This window comes from Solanum pennellii, chromosome 6 (assembly GCF_001406875.1).
Source record: "Solanum pennellii chromosome 6, SPENNV200".
NCBI lineage: Eukaryota > Viridiplantae > Streptophyta > Magnoliopsida > Solanales > Solanaceae > Solanum > Solanum pennellii.
Genome location: NC_028642.1, coordinates 28,434,851 through 28,443,578, shown reverse-complemented (window position 1 = coordinate 28,443,578; position 8,728 = coordinate 28,434,851). Strand labels below are relative to the sequence as shown.

The following is an 8,728-nucleotide window of genomic DNA, read 5'->3' as shown; positions in this document are numbered from 1 at the left end:
TACAGCTCGTATTCTACTATATTAGAAAGAGGGTGTTTTTGTCTTTTTAGTGCTTTATGGTACCTTACGTGTCTTGAAAAAGGTGTCTTCAATTATGTACCTGGCTTCGTGTTTCAACCTTATTCCTCCACCGCTCTCTGATCCTAAATCCTAACAGTAGGAGCTCTATTTTGATCACCGAAAATCTTCTTGTTTCCCCCTTCATCTCAGGTAAGCCTCCTTCAAATCGTTTCTTTTATTTCTCGTAAGATTTTTATTTTTTTTTCAAAGTTATCATGATTTTTCCTTCATTTTTATAGTTGTAATGATGATTCTCAATCTTTCCTTTTAGTTGAAATCCTATTCCATTTTGCCATCTGAAATTTTTTTAATTGGATTTGAAATAAAGTTGCTAGCTTTTATCTTCGGTTAATGAATTTTAATTTTGGTGTCTTCATATAATTTTTTTAAATTTGAGTTTGTTGGTGGTGTTCAAATTTACTTTTGTTTGCGAAACCCAATAGTTTAAAGCTTCAAATAAAAAAATAAAAAAAGAGAAGTGTTGGAACTAGGTCGATATTGCTTGTGGAGGGTGAGTGATGTATTAAATATTTTAATTCGCGGCTGTAAATACATGATATAGTTCAGAGTTTATCATTTATAATTATGACATTTTACTCTTAGCTATAGATCTTTTCACTTAGCTTTGTTAGGATTTTATTACATAATTTATTTGTTCAAAATCTCATACTATTTTTCATTACAATTGAAGTTAACTTACTTTTTGTTGAGTACTGACTACAGTTGGCTTCTCTGTCTCAGCCTTTTGTCAATGAGACTTACTTTTTGACAGTATGAAACAATTTTTTTCGGACCCTTCAAAAATGTCATCAGGTGTGTGTCGGGTCCTTCAAAAATAGTGTATATTTTAAGAATCCAACACACACGTGTCAATATATTTGGAGAGTCCGATCAACTTAGGTATGAAATGGAACTACTGATATCAGATTAAAGACAAGCTATTCTATTATATGATAATGCAATATTTGTCTAAGTAAATTGTTTACTCCCTATAGCCTCATTTGCTTTTTAAGCTAACTCATGCTCCGTATGTTATCCTAAATTGTTGATTATGAATTCTTTTAGACATGTTAGATCCTCTGCTAGAACTTGATATAAACGTTTTATCAGGTCCATCTGGGACAAAAATGCTTTCTTGAAAACTATAATACTCCCTACTGTACAAGGAACAATCAATCTTTTAACTTATGTTGATTGGAATTTCATGTTATTTTCGTACTGAGTTTTTATTTATTATTTTTCTTGTTACACTGTTGAAGCTTAAAATTGACTCTGATTAATAGCTTGATTGAGAACAGAGGTAAACAATTACTATCTGATTATACCAGAATAGTTAGTTTTAAAAAATGCAAGAAGAATAATTAGACAACCGAAATTACTTAGCAACGAGTAAGGTGAGGTACACTTGAACAAAAAGGGTGTCAATTTGATTTAGTTATATGAGAGAATGAGTAGATTAGCACAATATCTAAATTTGACCTTTTCTGCATCTGATTAATATTTGTGGCACTATGAAATTCATAATCCAAGCATATTTGAGTACATTTTCACAAGTAGGGCATGTATGTTGTTACGTAAGACCTGCCACAAAAAAAGAACAACGAATAGAGTACTCGGTGTATGTTATGTTAAGTAAGATGTGTTGTATTCGCAGCTAAAGATGATTGTGTGTGACATATATCAGTTTTAGATGCTTTAATTATGTTCGTTTGTGAACATCATTGGATCTGGATGTAAAGACTGTCATATGAAGCAAACTTATCTTTATAGAGATGTATAATTCCCTTAGCAAATAACAATTTCAAACTATACTCTACCTCATAGTTAATATTTTCATTTTATTTCTATCTCCATAACAGATGTCAATTTGAAGTTACCATTCACGATGATACTCATTTGGCGACAATAACAATTTCAGACAAAATTGGAGATGAACTGCTATCTCTCACAGCGTAGAAATTTATGATATACGTTGCACCAAGGTAAAATATTGTACAACTTTTTAAATGATTATCAAAACAATACACTATGCTTTCCTACTTCTTACATAAAATTTTTATCTTGCATAATTTCCTTTGATCTTCCAAAAATTAACTGTTATCACTCATATCCGCGCAATACAAATTGGTGGGGAAGACACTCATTACCCCAATAAAAAAGGTTCCGCAAAATATTAGTGATTGCCATCGTGTCAATCACCAATAAAGATATCGCTAGAAATCAATGATTGTCGCTCACTGCACCAGCTACCCCTGAAAGCAGCAAATGTAAGCTGAAACAGATTATGACAAAGTAAGACTGAAAGGTACCTGCTCCTACACTTCAATTGATGTAATCTTTATCTAAATATTTAGAACATAACTTATACAATCAAGGAACATGTATTCATTCCTAAATATGATGGTTATTTTGAGGTAGACTCTTTTGTTCTTGAGGTTTTTTCTAATTATTAAAAGTATAACTTGTTTGAAATGCACTTACTGATTTATCAACTTCTCATTTTTCCACTGAGTCTCTGGTCAGTCAAGTGTTGACAGTGGATTAGGTTTGATCTCCCTTCTCAATGTTCGAATGAACAATCCAAGCTAAACTATGTTCATTTATCAACACTATTTTCCAAAGAGCAGATTTCCGTCTAACATTTTCTCATTTTGATTACCTGTGAAGTATGTACCATCTTTTTACAATATGGTTGGCATGTTGATGTCGTACATTTTTTATGTTGATGACATAAACTTTTGCTGCCTACATTTGAAAACAGTTGGTCATATTCTCTACAACATCAGGTACGACCTAAAGTGTTCACAATATACTTAGATCATGCATGCTCTAGTGACTAGTCCATAATTAACTTAGTATCCTTCCTCTTTAATCCTTGCTGACGATATTTCCCTTGACTAGAGGCAATTTGAAAATTCTACCTAGACATAATGCAACCTCTCTTCTTCGTATATGTTACATTCTTCTATGGACATGAATTTTAAACAAAAAGGTGTCTTGCTTTGTTTATGAAACAACTAAACAAACCATAGAATGAACAAAGGAACCCCTCCATCCATAACCCAATGGACTTTATAAACAGTAAGGAATAAATCTCAGACTTATCATATCTTGAGTTGCTTAGAGGATAATAGAATGAATTACACTTTTAACACTTAACTAAACCTGTCACAATCTGATTATTGCATACAAATGCAACTTTTGTGGAATAGAAAGATTGTGGTAATTAAGATGCATGTATAACTAAATATTTCACTTAGTCCTAAAGTTATTTTCTCTCTTCTTCCATAGGTACTTCTTGGCAAGAGCTGACCAGCATGGGAGGACAATCAAAGTGTGACATTATGTAAATACTACAAGAGTAAATTTTCTTATGTAAATAACGCAGCCACAAACCATTGTCAACCATATATATAATAATTATGTATATACCTGCAAACGATTTCAATGTGCAAGTGTGCATGCGCATTTAGAGCACGGTCTTCTCTGCCTAGTACTTCATATACAAGGACTAAGGAGTAATAAAGTTTAAGTGAAGTAATATTGGGTAACCAAAGTTACTCGTTTCTAATACTTGTTTTACATTTTTTTTTCTATTCTACTAGTGACTTTTTTTTATTTTGAGTTATCAACATGTGTGCTTGTCATTTCATAATTTTTTTTTATTCCATATGCATAATATTAACATATCCACAAAATTATCTATGCATAAATACTAATGAATCTATTTCTTTGTATCATTTGAACTTGTCATATTCATTTAAGAAAACAATTATTGACATGACTGTTGAAGCGTATTTTTAATAATTTACCTTGCAATTCTTTTAATACTTTTTCGATTATTTTTTATTTATCACATTTGAACTTGACGTATTTATTAAGAAAATAATGATTGGCATGACTATTTTACTACATTAACCCTAATAAGTAATAATTGATGTTAGTATTGTTGATATTTTGAATATATAAAAGTCTTAAATCGAATAAACTGCTCATGAATGAACATTATTCTTATAAAAAGTCACTTTTTTTTTAAATCGAAAAAAAAAGACCTTTTATAAAAAAAATTCATTTGGTCATGAAAGAACACAACTCTTATGAAAAGTCATACATTCATGATAGAACATAACTCTTATGAAAAGTCATCTCTTATGTTCTATAAATATAAAGACATTCTATAAGTTGTCTAAGAAAAATCTGCATGTATAAATAAAAGATTTTGTATTTGTTTGTATTTTTCAAATATGTATACAGACAATATCTCTTTAAAGAAAGTAATTTTACACGCCTCAAAGTCATTTTCTTCTCAATTATATTTCCTATTATTTTTTCTAACAAATATTAAGTCTTGGAAACTAATTTAAAAAATAAGTAATTAATATTAATGATAATCTGTTATTGAAATTTGAATCCTTTATTTTGTAATAGATCGAACACTTAATAAAAACTAGAATAATCATATTCCAATCGAATGATTTCAATTCAATAAACATTATTTAAACTAATTGAAATGTAATTATTTTTATTTATATAAGGTCTGTGCTTGCACAAGCTTATCATCCTCTAGTATCAATACATACATCGAAAACAACTATTGATGTCTTCCAATGGACCAATGGCTTTTTTCTATTCAGTACATATTATATTTTTTACCCTTATTTATTTTAATTTATTTTATATAACATATAATAGAAGAGTGAATGTGAAAGTACCTAAGAAATGGTTGGTTAATTGATACTTGTCATCTTCCTTCGATTTCCCTTAATTTGTATTGTGAATGTCGAAAAGCTAAGGGTCACTTGGTAAATTAATTAATTTGTCCTTTTTCTTCAATTTTTTCCATTTCTATTTAGTACTTTATGTAATTTCTCTTTTTTAACTAGAATGGAAGGTTCATTATCTCACTCAGATTCTAATTGAGACTTGCCTATAATATAAATTCTTTAAGCTATTATTCAAAAAAAATCTAGCTAAATCTTTTTTTACAATTGACTTATCCATAATGATCATGATGAATTGTTACAATGAATTTTTATTAATTTGAGCAAAAGAGTAAAAGTAATATATATATATATATATATATATATATATTAAAATAAATAACATTTTGTTATAGGTTATTCACATACTATTATATATCTACTAAAGGCCTGCAATTGATGGTGATTATGTTGTAGCATATGTTGAATTTGTTTGATTAATCAAAAATATTATATATATATATATATACATATATATACATATATATATATGTTACAACATATTCTATCTATTTCAGAGTGAATTTAAGCGTAATTTTTTAATACATGTTTTTATATATTTTAAATGATTAATTACTATAAATAAATAAAAATTATTATATTTTAATAACTAATGTCTCCAAGCCTAAAGGTGAACCTATTCAATTTATGTATTTGATTCACCTTTTGGTAACAGTAAATTCAATTTTTTGAAATTTTGAATACATGTATTGAGATACTAATCTGAACAGTTAGATAATTCAAAGTGTATCATTTGCCCATGAACACCAAAACGTCGCCTTTAATTTGGGTTGGGGGGAGTACCATTTTTCTCAATTATATAAGAGTGACTTTAATTTTGGGTATCAACATGTGTGCTTTGTCATTTCATGATTTTTTTTAAAAAAAAAATAATAATTCCATATGCATAATACTAAAAGATTCACAAAATTATCTATGCACAATTATTAATGAATCTATTCCTTTGTATTATTTGTTTATATTTTTATTTACGCGCTTATAAAAAAATCATAAACAAAAAGAATATTTTACTAATTTACTTAATTCTTTTTAATATTTTTTTCATTTACTTTTTCACTTATTACATTTGAACTTGACATATTCATTTAAAAAAACAATGATTGACATGACTATTGAAGAATATTTTTATTAATTTACCTTTCAATTCTTTTTAATACTTTTTCGTACTTTTTACTTATCACATTTAAACTTAACGTATCCATTAAGAATACAATGATTGACACGACTATTTATCACATTAACCCTAATAAGTAATAATTGATGTTAGTATTGTTGGATATTTTGTAATATATAGAAGTCTTAAACTAAATAAACTGCTCATGAAAACATAATTCTTATAAAAAGTCATTTGATCATGAAAGAACACGACTCTTATGAAAAGTCATACATTCGTGATAGAACATAACTTTTATGAAAAGTCATCTCTTATGTTCTATAAATATAAAGACTCTCTATAAGTTGTCTAAGAAAAATCTGCATATATAAATAAAAAATTTATATTTATTCGTATTTTATATGTATATGGACAATATCTCTTTAAAGAAAGTGATTTTATACGCCTCAAAGTCATCTTCTTCGTCAATTATATTTCTTATTGTTTTTTCTAACAAGTATTAAATCTTGGAAACTAATCTAGAAAATAAGTAATTAATTTTAAGGATAAACTGTTAGTGAAATTTGAACCCTTTATTTTTTGGTAGATCAAACACTTAATGAAAACTAGGATAATTCCAATCGAATGAATTCAATTTAATAAACATTATTTGAATTAATTGAATTGTAATTATCTTTATTTATACAAGGCCAATGCTTGCACGGGCTTATCACCCTCTAGTATTAATAAATATATCGACAACAACTATTGATGTCTTCTAATGGACCAATGGCTTTTTTCTATTCTTACATATTGATATTATACTTTTTACTCTAATTTATTTATTTGTTTTATATATCGTATAATAGAATAGTGAATGTTTACCTAAGAATTGGTTGGTTAGTTGATACTTGACATCTTCCTTCAATTTTCTTAATTTGTATTGTGAATGTTGAAAAATTAAGGGTCACTTGGCAAATTAATTAATTTATCCATCTTCTTCAATTTCTTTCATTTCTATTTAGTACTTTATGTACTTTGTCTTTTTTAACTAGAATTGAAGGTTCATTATCTCGCTAAGATTCTATCTGAGACTTGCCTAACATAAATTCTTTAAGCTATTTCAAAAAAATCTCGTTAAAGTTTTTTCATGATTGACTTATTCATAATGATCTTATGAATTGTTAGAGTGAATTTTTATTAATTTGAGCAAAAGAGTAAAAGTACAAGATTTGTCACACACACGCGCACACACATACAAACACACACACATATATATATATATATAAAATATGTATCAAGAAATTTAATAATTATATATTTATCGTATAGTAAAAATAACATTATGTTACACGTTATTCACATATAACATATCTACTAAGGTGTGCAATTGATGGTGATTATGTTGTAGCATATGTTGAATTTGTTTGATTAATTAAACATATTATGTATATGTTGCAACGTATTCTATATCTATTTCAGAGTGAATTTAAGCGTAATTCTTTAATATATATTTTTTCTATATTTTAAATGATTAATTACTATAAATAAATAAAAGTTACTACATTTTAATAACTAATGTGTCCAAACCTAAATGTGAACCTATTCAATTTATATATTTGATTCATCTTCTCGTAACAGTAAATTAAATTTTTTGAAATTTTGAATACGTCTACTTTGAGATATGAATATGAATAATTAGATAATCGAAAGTGTGTATCATTTACCCATGAACACCAAGATGTCGTCTTTAATTTAGGCAGGAGGGAGTACCATTTTTCTCAATTTTACTTGTTTGGACTGGGTTCATAAATGAGTTGAGAAAATAGCCTAATTTTTTAGTAAAATTTTTATATATTTTAAGCAATGAATTGCTATAAGCAAATAAAAGTTATTTATTTTAATAATTAATGTGTCCAAATTTAAATATAAATCTATATTATTAATATATTAGATTCATCTTTTCATAACAGTAAACTCAACCTCTCAAATTCTGAATACTCATATTTGAGATATGAATATGAGTTTAGATAATCCAAAGTGTGCATCATTTGCTCATGAACACCAAAATGCCGCCTTTAATTTGGGTTGGAGAGAGTACCATTTTTGTCATTTTTGCTGGTTTAGACTCGTATATCACAAATGAGTTGAGAAAATAATGTAATTTACTATAAATAAATAAAAAGTATTATAATTTAATAATTAATGTGTCCAAACCTAAAGGTCAACCTATCCAATTTATGTATTAGATTCATCTTTTCTTGACAATGAACTCAACATCTTAAATTTTGAATACGTCTATTTAATATTAAAATCTGAATTATTTAGATAATTTAATCATGAGCACCAAGCGACGTCTTTAATTTGGGTTGGAGGGAGTACTATTGTGGTCAATTTTACTTGTTTAGACTTAAGTATCGCAAATGAGTTGAGAAAATAACGTAATTTTTAAATATTTTTATATAGATAATTTAGATGATTAATTACTATATATAAATAAAAATTATTATATTTTAATAATTAACGTGTTCAAACCTAAAGGTGAACTTATTAATTTATGTATTAGATTCATTTTTACGTAACAGTGAATTCAATCTTTCAAAATTTTAAATATCTTATTTGAAATACGAATCTGAATAGTTTAGGTGATCCAAAGTGTGTCTTTTGCTCATGAACACCAAAACGCCGCATTTAATTAATTTGGGTTGGAGGAAGTATCATTTTTGTCGATTTTTACTTCTTTAGACTTAGGTATCACAAATGAGTTTGAGAAAATAGCCAAATCCCCCCCCCC

The 8,728-nt window shown here is 27.4% G+C and overlaps 1 long non-coding RNA gene across 1 annotated transcript; it reads left to right on the top strand.

Annotated features, from left to right (window-relative positions):
- The first annotated feature begins 57 nt into the window (after positions 1-57).
- Positions 58-3,642, top strand: LOC107021604. Its single transcript, XR_001457050.2, has 4 exons — positions 58-210; positions 1,920-2,042; positions 2,197-2,365; positions 3,352-3,642. It is a non-coding gene; the product is annotated as an uncharacterized LOC107021604 (long non-coding RNA).
- The last annotated feature ends 5,086 nt before the right edge of the window (positions 3,643-8,728 follow it).